General features: G+C 38.8%; 1 long non-coding RNA gene across 1 annotated transcript; it reads left to right on the plus strand.

The window, feature by feature from the left end:
* Window positions 1-759: 759 nt before the first annotated feature.
* On the plus strand, window positions 760-23356 carry LOC123371010. Its single transcript, XR_006579685.1, has 3 exons — window positions 760-1011; window positions 20757-20830; window positions 23301-23356. It is a non-coding gene; the product is annotated as an uncharacterized LOC123371010 (long non-coding RNA).
* The last annotated feature ends 253 nt before the right edge of the window (window positions 23357-23609 follow it).

A 23609-nucleotide genomic window follows, 5' to 3' on the forward strand; every position in this document is an offset into this window, starting at 1 on the left:
TGCAGAGGCCACACACTAACCTGTCACGCAGGGCATCATTTAACATCTCTTTAAATTCACAGTGTTCTGCTAGCTTTTTTAAAATGGCTACAAATTGTACAACTGTTTCATTTTCCTTTTGGTCTCTTTTGTGGAACCTATATCTTTCAGCAATTACCAGTGGTTTTGGGGAGAAATGAGACCCCAGGATTTCCACAATGTCACTGTAAGATTTAGTCTCAGGCTTAACAGGGTGCAGTAAGCTGCGTAGCAGAGAGTAGGTTTTAGCCCCTACAACAGTTAAGAATATTGGCACCTTCTTCGCTTCTGTAATGTCATTTGCAATACCAAAAAGCTCAAAACGCTCAGTATACACATGCCACTGCTCTGTATTCTCATCAAAAGGCTCCAGGGGCCTGGTCAGAGTAGCCATGATTTTTAGTTTCACTTTCACAGTCAGTGCAAACAAGCAGCTTTTTTTGTTTGTTTGTTCTTTACCTTGACTTCTACTTCCTTCTGTTACTGGAGCAGCACCAGGATCCCATCCTTGTCGCCAGTGTTATATCCTTGGGGCAGCCGGTGTAGGAAGCAATCACTTGAGGCCAGAGAGCAGGCAGCTAACCAAAACCTCCATTTTATTTACAGATATACAGAGAGCTCACTCAGCCGGTTGAAACCGGTTGAGCTAACCCATAATAATCTAACTCAGTTGCCATAGCAACAAAAACCATGACAACCAAATACACAACACAATGTCTCTGAAATGAGACTTGGTTTGAAAATAATAATTCAACACTCTAAGACTTTGTGTGACTTCAAATGGACAGTTGAAAGTTAGGGTAGTCAACTGCTTATTATAACCTATGAGCAGTTAAAAGTGACAAAGTATGATGACCTAAAATGTGTTTTTAATAAAGGTGTGCCTAGAAAGAACTTTTCAAAAACAGAAAGGAAGAACTTACAGCCAGTGGATGCTTTCTTGAAGTAAAAGGAAATCACAGGAATGTTACAAGAATATCACCTTGGTAATAGGTAAGGTTAAGATTTTGTCATTAGCATTTTTAGTAAAAGTCATGGACAGGTTGCAGGCAATAAACAAAAAATCATGGAAGTCTGCAACCTATCATTGACTTTACTAAAAATACCCAGGGATGGGACTAAAACTTGGAACCCTGGTGGGGGCTGACTTCTGGCTGCTGCTCCAGCCCTGCCACTCCTCCTGTGGCGCTGATCCAGCCCCAGACGCTTCTCCTATAGTGGTGGCTGCTGCTCCCGCCCCAGGGGCTGATCCAGCCCAAGCCACTGCTGCTGTGGCAGCCCCAGATCACTGCTCCAGAGGTCCCAGGGGCTGAACCAGTGGTCCCTGCTCCAGAAGCTCCAGTGGCCACTATGCTGGCCTTGCCGCTACTCAAGGGTGGCAGCTGACAGCTGCTCCAGCCCCACCGCTGCAGTGAGCTGAAGTCAAAGATGTTATGGAGGTCCATTGAAGTGACAGAATCTGGGATCTCCATGACAGAATCAGATCCTTAGTAACAGGTGTAAGAAAGTTGAGTAAGGAACAAGGAACCCTTCAATGCAATGGAAATAAGGATGCTAGCCAGAAATCTTGATGAGGTTAAAATGTGTTCTGATAAAGTGCTTCAGAACTGACCTTATTTTACTTTTTTCTTGGTGTACTTTTGTTGGTGTACTACAGCTTTTTTTTAACTGTATTTTTTGTATACTTATAAAAAAAACAGTCCTTCATATCACACAGCGCCTGATTATCCTTTTCCTGGTGTAAAGCAGGAGTAGATCCATTGACGTCAATTCAGCTGTGAAACCAATGGAAGAGGCAAGAGATTCAGACCCTCAAAATAGTAGAGACATTTCAAATACAGAAAAAGAATTAAGTAAAATATACACTACCCTTTTCTATTTGATTTCTAATTCAAACTACCTTAAGCAATTTATTTTGTTTCATATTGTCGAGTAAGAGAACCACAAAAGCTCATTTTCAGCTGACTTATTTTAAACTAAAATGTGATAGGCATGGGAGAAAAAAACTTAAAATAGGTTAAATAATTTAATAAACAATGAGTTAATATTTGTACAATGCTTTGAGTATTGAGAGAAAGGAAGTTCTTGTGGTTCAGGCAGGGGACTGAGATATAGGTAATGTGCTTTCCATTCATGGCTTTACCACATGGGGCAAGTAGTTTAGGGATAAATCGTGATTTCACCTTCATGCCCATTCAAGGGAGTAGGGAGGGGTAAGAACTACCCTGACATCCCTTCAAGAGCTCACCAGAACTTGGATTTGGGCATTGAGGAGTAGGCAGGTGCTTTATACCTGCTTATCCCCTCCTTTCCCTTCCCTGCTCCAGAGCAAGCTGATGAGGAGTGGGCAGAGGGGCAGGGAATGGGTAGAGCCTTAGCTCCACTCTGCTACTAACTGGCCAGTGCATCTGTGTTGACATTACTGGTGCCCAGAGCAAGGAGGGATCACAGAGACAGTTGTAGCACAGAGGAAGGTATCTGACTGACAGCGCAGATTCCTGGCTTTCCTTGAAATGCTGCAGTTTATACATATTCCCTTGCTCACAGGGTCTCCCAAAATCATAATCAATTCCTTAATCTCTCTGTTCCTCAGTTTTCAATCTGTAAAATTGGGATAATAATACTTCATCATAGGCATTATGAGGTTAACTTAATCAGTGTTTTTGAGGTGCTCACATACTGTGTGATGAAGGCCATATAGATAGATAGATAGATAGATAGATAGATAATACTATACGAGTGCTTAGTAGCATTGATCCCTAGATACTACAGCATAGGTGAGTTAGAAATATGTTTAATAGAAAAATGCTCTGTGGACAGGACTGAGAGTAAAAAGTCTGGGATTCTGTTCCAAACTCTGCCACAGACTTTCTTTGTGAAGTGGTCAAATCAGGCCAACATTTCAAATTTCAAGTCCATATTTTGGATCCTAAATAAAAGTGACCTGACTTTATGAGGCAGTGAGAATCTAAAGCACCGACTGATGTCAGTGCAAATTGTGGATGATTGCCACCTCTCAACATCAGATCATTTTCATAGAGATTCTGAAATATGGATTTAGATCACTAAAGATAGGAACCCAAATTTGAAAATGTTAGTGTTAATCTTCTTGCCTCAGTTTCTCCATATGTCAAATATGGATTGTATTTATCTCAAAGGAAGTTGTGGGAGTTCAACACACAATTAAAATGGTTTGAGATTCTTGGATCAAAGGTACCAGAGAGGTGCAAAATATCATTACCACATTCAGCCAGACTCAGAGTCAAAGCTGTGTAAAGGTGCATAACTAGTTCTGAGGAAACCATGGATTTTTACGTAACTGCATATATAATTTTCTCTTTGCAAGTCAGTCAACTGCCAGTTATAACATTGTGAGGCAAAAGTATTGCTAAAAATATTAAATCAATTACAGATATTAAAACAAATAGTCTTCAAACCCTTTGTTGCATTTTTTATTCTTTTGAAGATTTTTTTAATTATTATTATGGACACCTTTAATAACTTTTAATTTGAATAATTCAGAACTATGAATTTAATTTATATTATTTGTCTTTCATGTTGTAGTGTTGTCTTTGGATTTTTAATTGATTTTTTTTGTTGTCAAACACTTTGAAACTTGTGAAAAGTACTGCATGAATAGAATAAATAATGACACAGTCATAAGTAAAAGCAAAGAGATCTTTTATTAAAGAGAATCTTTCACAGAATTTAATTCTGTGATTTTAAAATTTTCTGAACAATTACAATAGCATTAGTACTAGGTTCATTTGAAAGCAATGGTGTTATATCGGTAGAACAGGCATGGAAAATCCTGCAAATATATGCCTTTGATCTAAATGACAGAAAAAATTTGCTAAGGACATGGTAACATTAAGCATATTTAAACTGACCCATATTGCTTGAAATTCAGGTAGTGTATTTCTCATTTTGATGAGGCCATTCAATTTAAGGCAAAAATGAAATTAAGTTATGTGCATAATATGTATAATATAATTGGGCACATTAACTCTTACAGAAGTAGGTTAATATTTTATTTGCATATATCCCCTAGTTTGTCCTATTTTGCAGCTGGATTTATCACAAGTCTGCAGGCATGGCTTGCTGCTAGAAGTGGACATGAACAATTAAGTTTTCAGTCAGAACTGCAGTGAAAGATTCCACTCTAGCTGCATTTGCTAAGCTTTTCGTAGCAATATTGATAAGGCAGAAAGAAGTCCGAATGTGAGAAATCTGAAGTGGAGATGCAAATCTCATGCTTGGTTTGTACTTTATCTAAGAATATGTTGATCCTGAGAGGCATCAAACTAGTTTTAACCATCAGGATAAAAAAAAAGTGTTTCTGTTTCTTCTGTTTTAGAAGTAGGCTAAATCTTTTGACTGTATTACTGCTTTCTTATAATTAGTGAGGACTCAAACAAATGTTAATACTATGATTATAGGAACATATTTTCAGTTTTACAAGCTGTTTAAATACACAGGTTGGAAGCAGTTCATTAATATTCCAAGTTTGTCCCCCAAAATGTCATAGATTTGTGTCTAATGTTTTGTCAGACTCTGTTTAAACAGCAGGATAAATTCTACTTTCTATTTTTAAATGAATCATATATGCCTTCAAATATTCTGGTGACATTTTAAAACTCAATTTATTCTATACCCTTGCAAGCTGAAAGGCTTTAGGATGCTAAAAAGAGTATATTTACCAAAATTAGAAATATATATTCAAGTGTTTAGATAGTCCCCTGACATTATAAGTACTTTGGAGTAGGAACTACCATTTACTATATGTTTGTACACTGTCTACCACAGCTGGGTCTTGACCTCGTGTAGGCTCCTAGGTAGCTACCACAATACAGTATAAATAATCATAGAATCATAGAATGTGAGGGTTGGAAGGGACCTCAGGAGATCATCTAGTCCAACCCCCTGCTCAAAGCAGGACCAATCCCCAGACAGGTTTTTGCCCCAGATCCCTAAATGGCCCCCTCAAGGATTGAACTCACAACCCTGGGTTTAGCAGGCCAATGCTCAAACCACTGAGCATTGGCCTGCTAAATCATAATTATGCATACTCATGATTATAATAATAACAATGTTTAAATCAGTTGCACAGAAAGGGATAAACTGAGCACTTAGGCTTATGTCTGATTAACGGGTAGTGCATAACTGCTCTGCCCAGGAATTGTGATGTCTTCCCTGCTTTCTATTGCCCATGCATGTACGGAGGAGGCAGTAAGTTATAGAATCTTTTTAAAGGATGCAGTTTGCTTCTCCATTCATGCCTGTCCAGTTCTGCTGGGGTAATCCACAGCCAAGGCGCTGCCCACTCTGTCCTCACTACCTACGCACTTGCCCTATGCAGAGAAATAGCGAGAGTACAGGAGCTGAGCTCCACATCAGACTAAATCATGGAATAAAGTTAGGTGTTACTTGGCCATGCAAGGGAGTGAGGACTAGGCGGGAGGGAGGTGTTACATTTGTTTAGTCCCTTGCATGGCTGCATAAGACAAGGCTATAATGTTAGTGCATGAGTTTTATTGAAGATATATCTTTTGACTCTAGAACCTGCTCAGTGGAAGACTGTAGCTAAAAATCTGTGCACAAGAATGGGTACAATGGGGTGAGAAAGCTGTTTAGATCTACTCTTAACATCTGAAATAAAGGACAAAGATACACCAATCCTCATTCCCCCCGCATAATAACTTGCTCTGCAAGAAGTCCCCTGGAAACACAATCCACTATAATGGGGCACATTGGGTAGCTCCTGAGGCTCCCCAGTTGCATGGGGAAAATTAATCTGTGCCTTCCTTTAAGGGGTGCAGCATACTTCCAGGTAGTAGGCACATGAGCAGCAGAGCCAGACTTTTGCCTAATCCTTGCTCTTGTTCCCTCCTTTTAAGCAAATTGTTCCAAAGGGAGCACCTTGGTAACAGCCCTGAGAGCGTGTATTCTTGGGCAGACCTCTCTAACTTCAGTGGGATGAATATGGCCACCTTTATTCATGATGAGTAGTACTTAATTATAGAACTCTGCCACTCTTACTTAGAGTGCTACATAACTCTGTGAGTAGCCCATTTTCTTCAGTAAATATGAGGGATGGTAGTAGCAGGTATTAAGTGAGTATTACTAGGGTTATGTTGTACCGAGTGGCATTCCAATCATAATTTAATAATATATAGCCATAGAGTGACAGAGGGATCTAGGGAGCTGCAACGAGATTATTTCTCTTCTAACTTGTCTGTTCAAATCCTGCACAGGATACTAGGATACTGAAAGTTCTCACTGTTTGGTAATTTATGGTTGTTCAGTAGTTGAGGAGGAAGTAAAGAGCATCCCCTACCTGCACAATAAGCCCAAAACTGCAGTCCCTGCATACAGTAGTGCACAGGTGTAGCACCATAGCCATTCTCCTGGGGATGGACAGTGCCCTAAAAAGAGTGGGGAGAGTGAAGAGTAGGAGGAGCTATGGCTCTGCCTACCTTGCACCCCAACCAGTGGAGCTGTCTGGAAGCGGGAGCCCGCTACACTTTTTAAAGGTATGTATGCTCCCTCTCTGCACCTGGGAGCTGAGTCATTTTGACCCAGTACAGAATTTATAACTGAATGATCTGAAATAAATCATATGGATAATAAAACTAGCTGTTTAAAAAGTGCATCCTTCTCCTAGTCGTGCTCCTTTAATTTCTTGCAGACTTAAGTCTAAACCAAAACAGATACATTCCAAATTTATGCAGAACAGAATGTTAAACATCTAGAACAAGATACGCAAAAGGTCAATTTGCTATTCTGAGAACAGGAGGAGGAAACAGGCTATTTATGAGCTAACAAAAGTTGCTCCTCTTCCATTCTCTCTTTTAAAAAGGTTTAATTTTAAATGCTTTTGACATTTGGCAAGGTCCAAAAAAGGGTCCAAAAAAGCCTTATTTTATGAAAATTATCCAGCTCTACTAATCTTAGTTGAGGTGAAGCCTGCCTGCTTAAAAGACAGTGCAGCCATTCCCAGCTTTCACAGCAGGTTGATGACTGGTTCGTAATTCAGGCTAACTGTAATTTCCAACAGAGGTTAAGGCTCTTTTATTTTATGCCCTGACATAAGAATAACAAGAAGTGTGTAATAGTAACAAAGAAAACAATAAGCACTGATCAGACTTATAGCATGTATTTAAAATCAGGCCTGGTCTTATAGAGACACATCTGCAGTTTTTCTGTTGTTTATTTTATTTTATTTTTTTGTGTAATAGAAAATTGTATCCACTTTGGCTTTGAGATGGAAAAATGCAAGGTTAAAATGGATAGATTTGTTTCAGTTTGTCTTGATACTGCCCATCATTTGACAGAGACATATTAAGAAAAATCCATTCTGGCTTATTCAAATGGTTGTTTAAGCTTCTAAGGTAGGAAGAGATAAGAGGACGAATTGAGATGCCCTGTCCAGCTGATCTGAATGTGGAATGTTATCTTAATGTTTTGGTAGCTGATAATCAACAGCCCAATCCTGCTTCTTTTGAAGTAAATGGCAGCATTCCCACTGGCTTAAACAGAAACAGGATCCAAAGCCAAGTGAATGGTCTTATAGCAACTCCTTTCATCCCTGAAATTTTGTGTGTTCCAATATGAAGGAATTGTTCCCTCAGGATCAAAGAAGAATCTCCTGTTTCATCTATCTATCTATCTATCTATCTATCTATCTATCTATCTATCTATCTATCTATCTATCGAGAGATATCCAGGGGTCTTTAAAAGAGGCTGGATTGCCCCTTCTAGAGTAAAACCTTCTTTCATGAAAGTTCCATGGGAGGGTGTGAAGGGAAAGGAAATCTCTGGAGTTCTCTCAAATTGTTTCGTTGTGAGGGTGAGGTGTGTGTGGGACAAGGTTTGTTTCCTCGTCTTGCGGAAGAAGCCATGAGACCAGAAGCCATGGGAGTAGCCTCTGGTCTCTGCATATTCCTCAGATTTGCATGGGTCTGAAAAGATCAGCAGAATGTCGGGGCAAACATATGGAAGTCCCATGGCTTGACATACCTGGAAGTTCCTCCGTACCCTTCTCTATTGCATCTGCATTTCTAGGGATTTTCCCAGTCCATAGCTGTCCCTAGAAACCCCTCTTAATGAGTATTTCCCAAAACAACTGGCTCTGTGGGAAGGGCAATACAGGTCTATGATGTATTACCTTTCTTGGAGAATATCATTGGGACTGGCAGAAAGAAATTTGTGCTCCCTGGCCCCCTTCTACACCTAATGAAGGAACACCCTGTCTCTCCCACCCTGTCTCTCCTCCACGCAGATGCTAGCACCATGGAGAGTCTTCCCTGGATCCTTGGAAGAGGGGTATGATCTAAGGTTGTGGCTGAAAACTTTCCTTCCCCTTTCCTACACAGATAGAGAGCCATGTGAGGCCTAAGGGGAGGCTGCCAGTGTGGGACCACAGGTATTCAACTACATGTTAATGTAGTAGGAGGCTCCCTGAAATGGGGATTCCAAGAACAACTGCAGTCATGGGAAACCATGTCAGTGTGTTTCCATAGTAACCACACACTGCTAAAAAAGTAGGAGGGGGCCCAGAACAGGTACAGAGGCACATAGGGTGTGAGCAGAATTTACAGGCTGGCCGTAGTAGTAGTGGTAGTGGGGCTAAGGTGGCCTTATGTTATCTTTGTCACCTGATACTGGGCTAGTCCAGCACCAGAGCAGACCCCAATGTAACTTAGGGCTTGTCTACATGAACATTTAGTGCACAGGAAGCTGAGGTGTGTGAATGTATCCCACACTGGACCCTGCTGAGGTTACTAATAGTGTGTTATTGCTCTTTCATCTACCTTGCTTTGAAAGAAGAGTAGATTAAAGTGCAGTAACAGTTAGTGTGCACTAGCACGCTCCACATGGACAGTTAGTACATGGCAAGCTAGTGTGGGGTAGATTCACACCCTATCTTGCTGCAGTCCAAATGTTTATGTAGACAAGTCCTTAAGAGCTGTCTAAATTATGTCAGACTGTCACTGGCTGCCTATGAGCCCCCGAGCTTCCTATGTATTCTGGCCCCAACTCTGACATGTGTCTTCACCCTGCCACAACCCCAGCACACCCTTGTGCTAGGGATAGTGAGGGGGGTCCTCAGAAAACAGCCTGCATTATCTTCCTCAGTTTCTGTGCTGACAAAATTCTTCTATGACTGGATCCAGGGCTTTTAGAGTCCCTTTACCAAGTGTACAAGAGCCAGAGCAGGGACGAGAATCTTATTCATAGCTTTCACACTGATAGCACTATGTCTCCAGCAGACATATCTTGAGATCTGTAAGATCTCAGACAAGACACAGATTCTAAGAGTGAAACACCCTGTACTTTCCACAGAGGACCAAACTCCACCACAACAGAATAATTATGGAAAATGGAGGGAACCTGACCTCGTTTCCTCTGTTCCAGGCCCTCTTCTATGGGTTTATCCTTGGGAGTTAATGATCTTCTCAAATAATATCCTATAAAGGGAGAAAAACAATATGTTTTGGTGTTGCAGCAGTTAATCATAGCAAAACACCAGAGGTACCAATTATAGGGCATTCATATCAACAAGCTGTTTCCATAGTTCTTTTTTTTTTTTTTTAAATCTGTCAGTATAAAAATTCAGACCTTTTGAGTATGGTGTTTGGGGTTTTTTTAAGCAGGAAAAAATGCTTTTAAACAACCGTTCTCTGTACCATGCATAAAATTGTTACCTTACATTTCTTTTCCTGATTCATTAACTCATATAATTATAGAAGGTAGGAATAGGAAAGACCTATTAGATCATCCAGTCTATTTGTCTGCTAATGAAAGATGGTTCACTGCATTGCATTTGGTAACCAAGCTTTGAAAGTCCCAGGTAACTGGACTTTCACTACTTAGTTGTTGCTGTTGTTTTGAATTATTATGCTGGAAAGATTTTTGTGTTATGTTGTGCAACGTGACTGAGTGACTAAGACTTGTATCTGCTATGTTAAAGACCTGAGCTCTAGTCCTGGAACTGCTTGAAATGATTGGAACAACTTAGCAGTTAACTTATTTATAAAATGGGGAGTGTGATACTTGACTCCTTTCTAAGATGGGGTAAGAAGACTTGCTTACTAATATTGGCACTGAATTGCACAGGAATATAAACAGTAGGCAGCATCAGTTAGATTGGAACTCATGGTCACCCGACTCTCAACGCAGTGCATCTTTCCCTAGGTTAAAGGGTCTTTGGACTAGAAAACTCTCTTATGGCTCTAGAACTTTGCCTACCCTGGCAGTGCAGCAGATGATTTAGTTGGGGTTGGTCCTGCTTTGAACAGGGGATTGGACTAGATGACCTCCTGAGGTCTTTTCCAATTCTAATCTTATATGATTCTATGAGAAAAGGCAGCATGTTTCACTCAAAATGTGGAATGTCCAAAAAAACCTAGTTTGCCAGATATGATGAACACTGGCATATCTTGAGGTGATTGTATTTAACATCATCTGTATGTTTGAGCCAGCCCTTGAAAGCATGAAAAACTTAAAAAAAAAATTGCATTGAGAGGAGCAAAACGAGATGGACCCTCAGAATATTCATAGACCTTTGTATCAAAAAGTGTTTATATGTATTTGGCTCATAGAGTGGATTCCTTGTGGAATCTGGAATCACTAGGAGGTGACTAATGCAAAATCCCAAGGCTGGTTATGCAGATGCCCAGCTTTTGAAGACTTAGCGCTTGGGGAAAGGGGCAGCAACTGTTTTTAACCTGTTTCAGGAGGCCTGAGAACAAAGGCTTTTGGGATACAAAGGCTGAGCTTGAAATGACAGTGGGTTTTGTGCCGCTACAAACTGACATGACCATCATAATCAAGTAAGGCAAACCCTTAAAGAAGGGGTTGAAACACTTGGGAACCTATCAGGGACTCCAATGAGGACTAGGTGTGGGGATTGGGTAGGCCTTTGGTAAGCTTAAATATGGATTTAGATCCTTTTATTGTTTTATGTTTTCTCCTTAAATAAATGCATTCTGCTTTGAAATAGCTGACTCTGTCCAGAGAGAAGTGACAGCCAGAGGCCTGAGAGGGCATTTCTGCGGCAGCTCACAGAACAGGTCAAAAGTACCCCAGAAGAGGTACCCTGAAAATTATATCTGGTGTTTTTAAGAGAGATGCCTCCAGCTCCTGATCTTCTTTTTTTAATTGTTCTTCTCTGAACTCCCTGCATTTTCTCTGAAGTGCTCAGAGTTTAATGTAATATTATAGGTCTAGTAACACTGGAGTTCCCTCTATAGTACATCATATAAAGAGGAACTATACTACAGTCCTGGAGCATTAAAATTCCACTTTTTTTTGCAGAAAGGGAGTGTCATCTTTATGGCAACTCAGTGTTATTTAATGAAATTTACCCTGCAGGGCAGATAGAATTTTAAGGCTCCAGAACTGTATCCCTTCTCCTGTGATATGATGCCTTTCCATATGCAGCACAAAAGTGCATTGGGACCTTTTTTAATTTTTTTTTTAACCCTGACTCATTGCAAACTTATGTCTAAGTTATGCTCTAGGAGAAAATATCATGACGAGAGATGTGCAAATAAATGATTTTTCTCTTTACTGGAGAAATTGAAAAACCATGCGGGGGAAAGAATTATTTTAAGTTGACCCAAACCTAAAAGCTTTCAAATTTTTCAGCAAACCAAAAAGCTGAAAACATTTGAAAGAAAAAGTAGTTTCAAAATGAAAAATGGAAACATTTCATTTTTAAAATGCCAAAATATTTTGATTTCTTCAGATTTCAGAACAAATTCACTAAAATGTTTCAGTTGACTCCAACCTGCACTTTTTGGCGTAAAAAGTTTAATCTGAAAAATTTTAATGTAGCTCTAATCAGGACTAAATCACAAACTGAATGGAAGATTTACACTGTGATAATCTCTGGTTCACAGTATGTAATGTTAGCTAAAAGCCAGATGAGTTGACAGTGTTTGTCTCTTGCCATGCACTGCTGGCATGTGACTGTACTTGTTAATTTACCAGCAAGTAGTGTGGTGTATCTATTTAGAAATCTCTTCAGAAATATCAAAATGAAGTTATGCCACAATAAAAAACACTGCACATTTAACACTTTGAGGGCATTTTGAGTGATTTTTCTGTTAACTCTATGCAGTTCTTATGGCAATTTAAAGCTAATTTTAGAGGTTTAAGACTGAGATATAAAGCTGTACTTTTACCTTACAGCTGAAACAGTAAGTAGTACATTTAGAATATATGAAAAGGAGCCATTATCTTATTTATTAGTAATTACAGATTATAGGATAATATTTGTCCCTCTACTAATCATTGAATATACTATATATGAATAATGTTGTTGTTATTTGACCAGCTCTAACATTTATCGACATAGAAATTCACATTCCAGTTTTATGCTTTTTTCCCAAGCTGTTTAGATCCCCCAGTAGCTTACCAATGTTCTCCTTATTAGCAACATTTATTTTAGAAATAAATCCTATTTTCAGGAGAAATCACAAGTGGATTCCATGGGCTAGATCCTCAGCCAGTGTAAATTTGCATATTGACATTGATGGAACTATGTTGATTTATACCATCTGAAAATCTGCTCCCCAAATATAACTTTATATTGGACTCTGGCCATACCAGTGTTCTGCAACCTCCATAGGCTGAACAGCATCACTCTTCACCTCTCGATTGGCGGGTAAATGCACCCAACCTATCCACATTTAATCTGCATAGAATCTGAGTTTGTTGAGGTGAAATGGACTTCACCTTGTATGAGTAGTCGACCATGTGGCAGGGGTAACAGTTGAGTCTGGAAAGGGACAGTATTTCTATCTCTCCACAGAAGCTTAGATGGGTGGATGAATGAACAACTAGATATAGACTGAGAATAAGAAAAACCTACTTGATAATTTTACATAGGGACAAATAGAAATTATGGACCAGAATATCAACTGATTTAAATTGGCATAGCTCCATGAGAATCAATGAATTTATGTTGTTTTTTAATCTGTCCTAACATTTTGTTCATCTCTAATCTACTTGTATTTCTTATACAGACTTAGACTCTGTAAATGAAATTTATCTTTTAATTATAGTTCCATAGCTTGTGGAAAAGGCTTTATTTAAATTCTCATTTTAAAAAAATAGTCATTAAGCTCATGCTAAGGTTGTAAATATCTATCAGTTACTTAAGAGATAAAACACTTAAGGGGACATTATAGCTTTTGTAAGAAACGCAAATATTATGTAGGAAATGCAAAGTCAAAGTTTTCTTTAGGTTTCTACAGTGGTGTAGTTTCATATTTCCTTTTTTTTTAAGTATAATCCTTAACTTTGTATTTCAGCCTCTCTCACATATTTATATTTTGCAAAACTAGAACTTTATCCATTAGGATAGAATTCACTGCTTGTGTAGCACCTCTTAAGTCTTCTAAGTAGAACTTACGTGGAACATAGCCTTTGTGCTGGTCATGTGCACATGGGTGAATTAAATGGTTACTAGCTACTTACAAACTGAACCCCATCTTAAAATATTCTGCCTTGAAATTGTCTTGGTTTTTTGAAAATATTGCTTCAGGATTTCCTTCCCTGTTCAAAAGTACTCTACTCACAAATATAAAGAACAGCACTCATAAAAATAAATGTCAAGAAATTGGTAACCCAATAGTACTTGTCTTGGATTTCAACCAATATACAGTATCCATTAAAGTCGAAGTAAAATATGGACAATTACCTTTTTAAAAAATAACAAAAAAAGCATGCCAAGTCTTTTGCCAATTTAAGGAACATTTTCTGAAGTCCTAAAAAAGTCTGGAATTGCTTTATTAGGACTTTCAGTATAAAGTAGAGAATTATAAGTGCTATATACATCCTCATTTTTGACATGTACCATTGATAGAAGAGAGCTATATACAATTGTTATAAGAGATGTTTGGCCCTCATACATTAGTTATAGGAAATATGATTAAAAGTGTTCTCTGGATCCAGAGAAGCCAATGATAAAGAAAAGGCCAAACAGCTGTCAGCTTTCAAAGCTAATGATTTCATTAATGATGGCCAAACAGTTTATATGGATGAAAATATAACAAAGTTTTTTCCCTGAAAGGCTTAAAGAGAATGTTGAACCTGTTAAAAGTTTTAAACACTCTATTGTGTTTACTCTAATCCTGGTATTTTCTGGGAAGTTTCCAAACTAAAATATAATTACAATTATCTGCTTATACACGCTGATAAACCAGTGGCTTTAAATTCTTTTTTGAAACAATTAGCTCATTTTAGATCATGTTTTAACTGTAGAAGACAGTTAACACAAATCCTACTCTCCCATCCTAAATTTCATAATAAGAAAAAGATCCTTTCCCCCCTCCCCCGCCACCAAAAGACACCAAAAGTTAGATACATAAATAAGTGTCCTGGATTTCAGAAGTGCAGGTGTTCCTGGATAAAATTGCACCCACCAAAATCAGGCCCAGATAAATCAATGTGCACTGGGAGCACTTGCACAGGCCTTCCATCTCAGGTTTGGCCCAGATGCATCTCTGTCAAGATGGAGGGACAGTCAGGCCAAATTTGAGTGAGTGATGCTACAATATTAAGTGCCAAGTTGCAACTCTCAGAGTAGTCTAGCCTCATGAGACAGGAGCTGTAGCTATGGATGAGTGAGAAGTGGACTCATTCTCCAGGTACCTCCCCCTCATCCAGGATTGGGAATCTTTGCACTGATCTCAGTGGACTTTGGCTCTGGTAAAAAATTAGGTTTATATGTTATCTGAGTAAATATTTCATTGTGGCTAATCAGCGTAGTCATTTACAAGCAAAAAATTGTTTTGGCTGTCAGAGCCTTAGTCACTCTTTGTTATTATTTATTGTATTCTTATTTTAAAACATTATTTGTATTATTCCTTTGAAATAATTACAAACATGGCAATTATTCCTAAAATAAATAGATGGGATTTAAAAAATCACATACAAAGCTATTCCTCAATTAGGTAAATCAATCCCTGGTACAAAAAGTCCATGAAACTATATCTTAAAGACAGCTAGATAGAAAAGTGAATATCGAGTCACCCATTTATTGTAACTGTGCTGGTTATTTGGACAGAGTGAGGAAGAGTCACATGATACCTTCTAATGCTAAAAGTATAGTCCAGATTTGATCAGGAGTTTACAAACTAAAACACTTGGGAAATGTATGATGAGTATTGTACTTCCACAGGTGATTATAATGCCCTGATATGATATTAAACAGTTGAGTGAGTTTCTGCTCTATAATACAGGATTAGTTCACAAACAGTACACGGAAATAAGATTAACCAGGGAAAACTTCAAGGTTAAAGTGCTACATTTTGTGGAGCTGTCAATTGCTGGCTGTTCCTTAAGTATCATCTCTCATTTTTGAATGGAAGGAGATGTACTCTTTCTTCACTGTGACAGTACCAGAGTGCAATTATACTTAGCACTGTCCCAGCAAGACACACTTCCAGTCCCTAAGAGATCTACTTTATTAGCGACATGCCAAACTGTTGAGCATTCTCCTAGGCCAAACTTTTCACTCTGAGAAGAATATTAAAACATATACATAACATGAAAATCTGGTTCACTTAACTGAACAAGCAAAAGATTGAGCTGGAAAGTCAGGGAAGATATTTCACCACTTAACATTATCCTCATTAATGTTGTGGATATAGTAAGTTATAAAAGATCCTTCTACTTCTTTAAAAAAATCACCCATGGTAGAAGGATGAGACCTGCTCCTTCTGTTGGGTCTCCTCTTACCTTATCTCTTCCCACCCTGTGGAGCTAAAGCATTTCAGTGCTTTGGATCAATGACTGCACAGCCCATATGTGGTTCATAAAGTATGCATTAGCACCAAATGCACTTTATAAAACACAAATACAATGTGCATTCTATAAAGTGTGCACTGTCCACTGTATCTGTAAAACTGCAGATGTGTGTCTAAATATGGGTATAAATAAGGGACTAGATTTGACAGTCTGGCCAAACTGCAAGAGGGGGCTTTGAGACACTTTTACATTTTCCAAATTCTGGGTAAAGTCTGCTCTGACTTACGTTCAGATGCTCATAGCCCCAAAGGACTCTTCTGGTAGCCACGGATCAGCCTGACATAGGGACGCACACCTCTCCTTTGCCCTGCCTGAGCCCCTAACACTAGTGGCCAAGATGAGGTGAGATGTAGGAGTCACTATGGCATCCCTCTGCCATCTGGGAGCAATTAAGTTGATGGTAGCTGCTTCATGCTGCCAGCATGGTGCAAAGTAGCCAGATTACAATGATAAATTGAGCCTGTGGTGTTCATCTGATGCAGGCCTCTGTTCTTTCAGTTTAATAATATTGACTCAGCAAAGCTGCTAGGAGAAGAGAGCTCTTTTTGTTCATAAACATTAAGACTATATTTTAGTCTTTAGTCTTTAGTTCAAAAACACTGCCATTTTTTGAAATTACGCATATCTCTAGAGAGAGAAAAATACAACTATATATACTCATATTAAGATGACTCCCAGAACAAAGACTCAGGAGTTACCCTATTTGATACCTCCTTCTAAGTGCATCTACCTTCATGTAAAATGGCCCATGCTCTACCAGTACCTGTTAGTTCTCAGACAGAATCAATATAACAAACCAGGGAATCTCCATGTGGCAAAACTAATTCTATGCCACCTAGACCTATGTTCCTAGACCCATCATCATATAGGCCATAAAGCTTTGTGGCCAGAAAACCTTGTGCTCTGGTGATTCCTGAGGAATGAAATGGCCTGTAGGAGTGTACTGCAGCTGGTGAAGATTACAGCAGCCCTGAAACAGCTCTGATTTAGGCCAGGAGACAAATCAGCTCTCGGTTGTCCCCAGGATTGGCTTTAAGCCACGTTTGCCCACACCAATTTTGGGTCCTGCAATGAGCATAACTTGGTAACACCCAAAGAATCTCACTCAGTGTCTATATTTCCAGTCTGCTCCCCAAGCATCTTGAGTTATGCTAATTTTTTTTTACTGAAATCTGAATATATACATCTGCCTACTTGTTTGTTTATTCATTTAAAAGACATTTTCAGCTTATCCTTACACAAGAAAAGAAGACAAAATGAAAGATGTGTTTTAATGGCACCATAGCAACATCTTACTGTATGCTGGTTCAAATTTAGGAGTCTTAGCTACACTTATTTATTTATTTATTTAAATCTGAATGTGTGCAGTTCAAAATGCATGGTTTTTAGGCATCATCAATCCCATTTTCTGCAAAGAATAGACAGTGCTTTTATGGTTGATTCTGTTTGCTAGTCTGTTGCACAGCTGGGTATAGTTGATGAACAAGTAGGAGACATATTAGCAAGTTTGATTTCTGGAAGTAACTAGAAATATGCTCCAAATCGCAGACTGTAAACAAGAGCAAAAGAGGTACAAAGTAAATTCATCTGAGAAACAAAGCTCCTGAAGACAGCTCCTGTGTCTCTTGATTGAAACTTCCTAGTCTCTGAACTTCTCCAAAGATCTGTTATCCTTAGTAGTAATGTTTGTATGTGCAAACACACAAGAATCTCTTCAGCAGGGAATTTAGTATATTCTCTGTGACCTGCTGCATCCCATCTTCCTAGCTGAAAAAACTCAAAAGTGCTAACTAAAAATACAACCTATATTTATCCATTACACCATATTCACTCTAATACATTAGGCAGAAGGCTGTGCAACCCTTACTCATGTTGAAGGCCATCTATTCACAGTGACTGACTTCGGTGGAACTACCTTGTAAGTAAGTGCTCATCAAAGTAAAAGTTGTTCAATCCAGACCTATGGAATTAAGTAATTTTCAGGAAGTCTCAGCCACTCAGGTATAAATAGATTCTAAATAAATGACACAGATGTAGTGCCTTTAATTTGGTAATGCTCTTACGACTAAATCTTGGTCCCATTGCAGTCAATGGGAACTTTGCCATTCACTTTAGTGGGATCAGCATTTGGCTTGTACTCTTAACACCAGAAGACAACACTATTTTAATAGCAGTATCGATGTTTCAGATAATGCTTTCACTTCTGTTCAGTGGCAGTTCACCTCAATGAACAGGGTTCTCCTCAAAATCACAGGTCTCACATGTCCCTTTTTAAAGATTTTCCTAAGGATATGTAGGAATCAAAACAACTCCCATCAACTTATTCTTAAATATTAACCTTAAACATTTTGGGGAAAATGTTTTTGTATATTGACATATTAAGAACGTCCATACTGGGTCAGACCAAAGATATATCTAGCCCAGTATCCTGTCTTCCAACAGTGGCCAATGCCAAATGCTTCAGAGGGAATGAACAGAACAGGTAATCAGCAAGTGATCCATCACCTGTTGCCCATTTGCAGATTCTGGCAAAGAGAGGCTAGGGATACCATCCCTGCCCATCGTGGCTAATAGTCATTGATGGACCTATCCTCCATGAATATATCGAGTTATTTTTTTTAACTTTGTTATAGTCTTGGCCTTCACAAGATCCTCTGGCAAAGGGTTCCAGAAGTTGACTGTGCATTGTGTGAAGAAATACTGCCTTTTGTTGGTTTTAAACCTGCTGCCTATTATTTCATTTGGTGACCCCTAGTTCTTGTGTTATAAGAAGGAGTAAATAGCATTTCCTTATTTACTTTTTCCACTACAGTCACTATTTTGTAGACCTCTATCATATCCCCTCTTAGTCATTTCTTTTTCCCAGTCTTGTTAATCTCTCCTCATATTAGGGTGACCAGACAGCAAGTGTGAAAAATCAGGACAGGGAGTCTGGGGTAATAGGAGCCTATATAAGAAAAAGACCCAAACATCGGCACTGTCCCTATAAAATTGGGACATCTGGTCACCCTACCTCATATAGAAACTGTTGCATACCCCTAAACATTTTTGTTGCCCTTTTCTGTAACTTTCCCAATTTTAATATATATTTTTGAGATGGGGTGACCACATCTGCACAGTGTTCAAGGTGTGGGTGTACCATGGATTGGTATAGATTTATATATTGAATATTTTGTTTAATGTTGTCAATGGCCAGTTCAAAGAATCATGAAAGCAAAAGGGAAAATCCATGTTAGCTCATCCAGTCTATCTCCCCAGTCAATATAGAATTATTGTGCACAGTACATTTTCTAGTGTATTGTTTAAGTCCCAAGAGATGTGAATTTCACTGAAGCCTGCATAAGTCATGGGCAGGAAAACTTCCCTAATTTTCATTTTTTCTATATTTTCCCTTTATTTTCTTACTGTTATTCCTCATTATAACTTCATGGATCATTCCTAGTAATTATTCTCTATTCTTGCAGTATTACCTTACTTCCCTTTCATTCATTTTAGCCATGCTACACATATTTAGCTCTTTTAATCTCTCCTCATCATAAATCATTCCTTCCAGCTACTGATAATTTGTGTTGCTATTTTCTGAACTCCTTTAATATCTACTTCTACATGGCCAGGACTGAAGAGACTGGACCAGATTATCAACCCCACTATGACCTCTTTATGCACTCGTTGCATCACCAGATGGCACAAAACAGATCTAACCTGCTTCATCAGGATTTCTCCAGCATAAGGGTAGTTCTTAGGTGTCGGGGGGTTGCTACAACATTCTCTTGTGGCCAGCAGCAGCTGGGTATAATTTGGATAGGCCCAATCCCTTTCCAACTCCAAGATTATTATTTTTCCAGATATATTAACCTGTGGTCTCTTTGTATAAGGTGTCTGTCCTGACTGGTGCTTGCAGTCCTCTCAGTTGAGTATAGTCTATGCATTTCATTAATATGCCATTTATTCTCTCTCCACAAAATCCTGAAAAAACGTGGATTCTGGAACTGGCATTGATAGAACTTGAATTATATGATGATCCCTATAATCAGTGATGAAGCTGTAATTGTCATGAGAAATGAAAGTCCATTGTTTTACAAATTCCTTTTTCTAAAGGCAAAATGCTCAGTGTATTATGGAATTATAGATGGTGAATGGAACTACTCTTGGGAAGTGATTTTTCCCCCCCATTTGTGTACAATTATTAATATTGACAATTTGTAATCTACTTTTAAAAAAAGTCCAAATAACAAACTGACATTGATGCTAAATTATCTGTCAAACCTAACAATGGTCCAGATCCCACAGGCCAGAGACAAGGTCACTGGCAGGGCAGTGTAGATGATTTTCAGTTTTTTGAGAGGTCGGGTCTTAAGTTTCACATTTTTACCATTAAGCACACTCTTTGTTTTCATCATAGCCTGTTTTCTTAAACAACCTTCTTGGTTCAATATAGTTAAAATTAACTTAAACCCAAGAAAATCAAAAGTTAGGGCTGAAACTCTGGGGTAAATTCAACAGGGGAGCTTAGATTGAGTGACACAATGCCTAACTATTAGACACCCTGCCACCTGGTAGAATTAACAACCCCAAATTAGGTGCCCAGGCTCTCTATGTGATAAATTAGGCACCTAAAAAGGGGATTCACAAAAATCAGCATGCTGAGCAGGGAGTTTTCTAGACTAGCAGTAGGAAATGGTGAGGAGAGAGGTATGTGTTAGGCCCAGCATTACAAACGGAGTTGAGTGCCTAAGCCAGGTTGACTCTTTCTCAAGGAAAACAGAGGGGATGATGACCTTATACCCAATTGCCCAGTGTTTAGTGCATTCACTTGGGATGTCAGACCTGAACTTAGATCTCCCACCTCCCCAGTGAGTACCCTAGCCACCTTATTAAGGAGGCCATTCTAATGGTGGGTCTTTCTCACTGTTTAGTGGTGTCAGGACTTAAGTGGCTGTGTGCATGCCCACCAGCAGGCACCATGGAGATGTCACCAGTGGACATTTAGGTAAGTCTACAGGGTTAGCTGGTAAATGAGCAATGGTTTTGTGAATGTCAGTGGAACCTATGTGTTAGTCTTGGGTGCCTAAAGTGGTGGTTAGGCATCAAAGTCCCCATTGTGGTCTAGCTCTCTGTTCCTAACACATGATCTAATGAATACAAACTGCTAAGAGAATCTTGCAATCTATGTGTTATAATCTCAAAGCACAAGTGAGTTAAAATATACATTGCCTTCTCTTAAGTTAGTTTAACTTTTTTTTGTTGGATACAATATTCCATTGACATAGGATCATAGAAAAGTAAGGCTAGAAGGGAACTTGAGAGATCATCTAGTCCTGCCCCCTGCACTGAGGCAGAGTCAACTATACCTAGTGTGATGTTGCACCCCATAATGCTTTATAGAAATATGCTTATTAATGTAAATATGACATAACTGGAATATGTTTTATGCTAGATATGCCATGTAACATATCTTTACAAAGTTATGATCTACTGAGTGTGTTCGTCCTATTTGTATGAATGTATCATTCTTGTATTTGAAACTACGAATATAAAATATAACTAGAATAGGACCTCAGAGTTATATTTTATATTCCTAGTTTCAAATACAAGAATTATACAGTCATACAAATGGGATGAACACACTCAGTAGATCATAACTTTTGCAAAGATATGTTACATGGCTTGCACCCCATAATGCTTTATAGAAATATGCTTGTGAGTGTAAATATGACATAAATGGAATATGTTTTATGCTAGATATGCCATATTTACACTTATAAGAATATTTCTATAAAGCATTATGGGGTAAAACGTCACACCTAAATCATCCCTGACAGGTGTTTGTCTAAACTTTTCTTAAAAACCTCCAGTGATGGGGATTCCATAACCTCCCTTGGAAGTCTATTTCAGTGGTTAACTATCCTTATAGCTAAAAAATGTTTCCTAATATCTAACCTAAATCTCCCTTGTTGCAGATTAAACTGGTTACTTCTTGGCCTACCTTCATTGAACCTGGAGAAAAACTGATCTTTAAAACAGCCCTTAACATATTTGAAGACTTTTATCAGGTCTCCCTCTAATCTTCTTTCCTCAAGACTAAACATGAGCAGATTTTTATCCTTTCCTCATAGGTGAAGTTCCTAAATCTTTTTATAATTATTTTTGCTCTCCTCCGGACTCTCTCTAATCTGTTTACCTATTTCCTAAAGTGTGGGACCCAGAACAGCTGAGGAATCACTAGTGCCAAGCAGATTGGGACAGTTAGCTCTTACATAGAACATTCCTGTTATTACACACCAGACGGATGGTAACTTTTTCACAACTGCATCATATTGTTGACTCATTCAATTTATGATCCACTATAACCCTCAGATCCTTTTCTGCACTACTACTGCCTAACCCAGGGATTGGCAACCTTTGTCACACAGCTTGCCAGGGTAAGCCCCTGGCGGGCTGGGATTCAGTTTGTTTACCTGCCACGCCTGCAGGTTCAGCTGATCGTGGCTCCCACTGGCTGCAGTTCACCGTCCCAGGCCAATGGGGGCTGCGGGAAGTGGCGCGGGCCGAGAGATCCACTGGCTGCGGCTTCTTACAGCCATTGGCCTGGAGCAGCAAACCGCAGCCAGTGGGAGCTGCAATCGGCCAAACCTGTGGACGCAACAGGTAAACAAACCAGCCCGGCCCACCAGGGAGCTTACCCTGGCGAGCCACATGCCAAAGGTTGCCAATCCCTGGCCTAACCAGTTATTCTCAATATATATATGTGCATTTGATTTTTTTCCTTCCTAAGTGTTGTGCTTAATACACTTGTCTTTACTGAATGTAATCTTGTTGATTTCAGACCAATTCTCCTATTTTTCAAGATCATTTTGATTTCTAATCCTGTATTTTTTTCAACCCTTTCCAGCTTGGCAACATCTGCAATTTTTATAACTGTGCTCTCCACTCCACTACCTAATTCATTAATGAAAATATTAAATAGCACCAGGCCCATGACAGTTCCCTGTGGGAGACCACACTAGTGAACCATTGATAATTGCTCTTTGAATATGATCTTTCAACCAGTTTTCACCATCTTATAGTAATTTTGTCTAGACCGTATTTCCTCAATTTGCTTTTGAGAATGTCACGAGGGACAAATGCCTGACTAGAATTAAGACATGTTATTGTCACACTGTCAATAGACTCTTACAAATAATATAAATAATAATAAATAAATAATAACAACAATAATAACAATAATAAAACCTGCTCCACTATTATAATCATATTTACACTTATATTTTAATATTGGCAAACTAGTACTAGTTTAAATTTAGGCAACACCACTGAACAATATTTTTTTTCATTATCACTGTATATGACAAACAATTCTTCCAGAGCCGGTAGAGTGTCAATAAAATTGGTAGAGTATGAGTGTATGAAATTAAAGAGACACTTGCATTGATATTGTGTGGGATCCTTCTGTTTTTCAGGTGCCCACTGTGCAAGGTATCATACACACATGTAATGCGTGGAAACTCCTTGCCCCTCAAAGTTTACAATGGAAGTAAATCATTGAAATTAAATGTACATGTCTAGTTATTTCCAAATGATTTAAGAATGGTATATGATTAAGGCAGTCTGGCTGCTTCATAATAATGCAATAACAATAATAGCTTACATCTTACTTTACTTTACAAACTATGCATCTATTCCTCTCTCTGCTTCCGTGAGTGGAGGTGAGCCTGTTGGACTGGATGGTCACCGGATCCCTCACAAAACCCTCCAGGGGAGCTTTAAGG

Source organism: Mauremys mutica, chromosome 5, assembly GCF_020497125.1.
Source record: "Mauremys mutica isolate MM-2020 ecotype Southern chromosome 5, ASM2049712v1, whole genome shotgun sequence".
NCBI classification, from domain to species: domain Eukaryota; kingdom Metazoa; phylum Chordata; order Testudines; family Geoemydidae; genus Mauremys; species Mauremys mutica.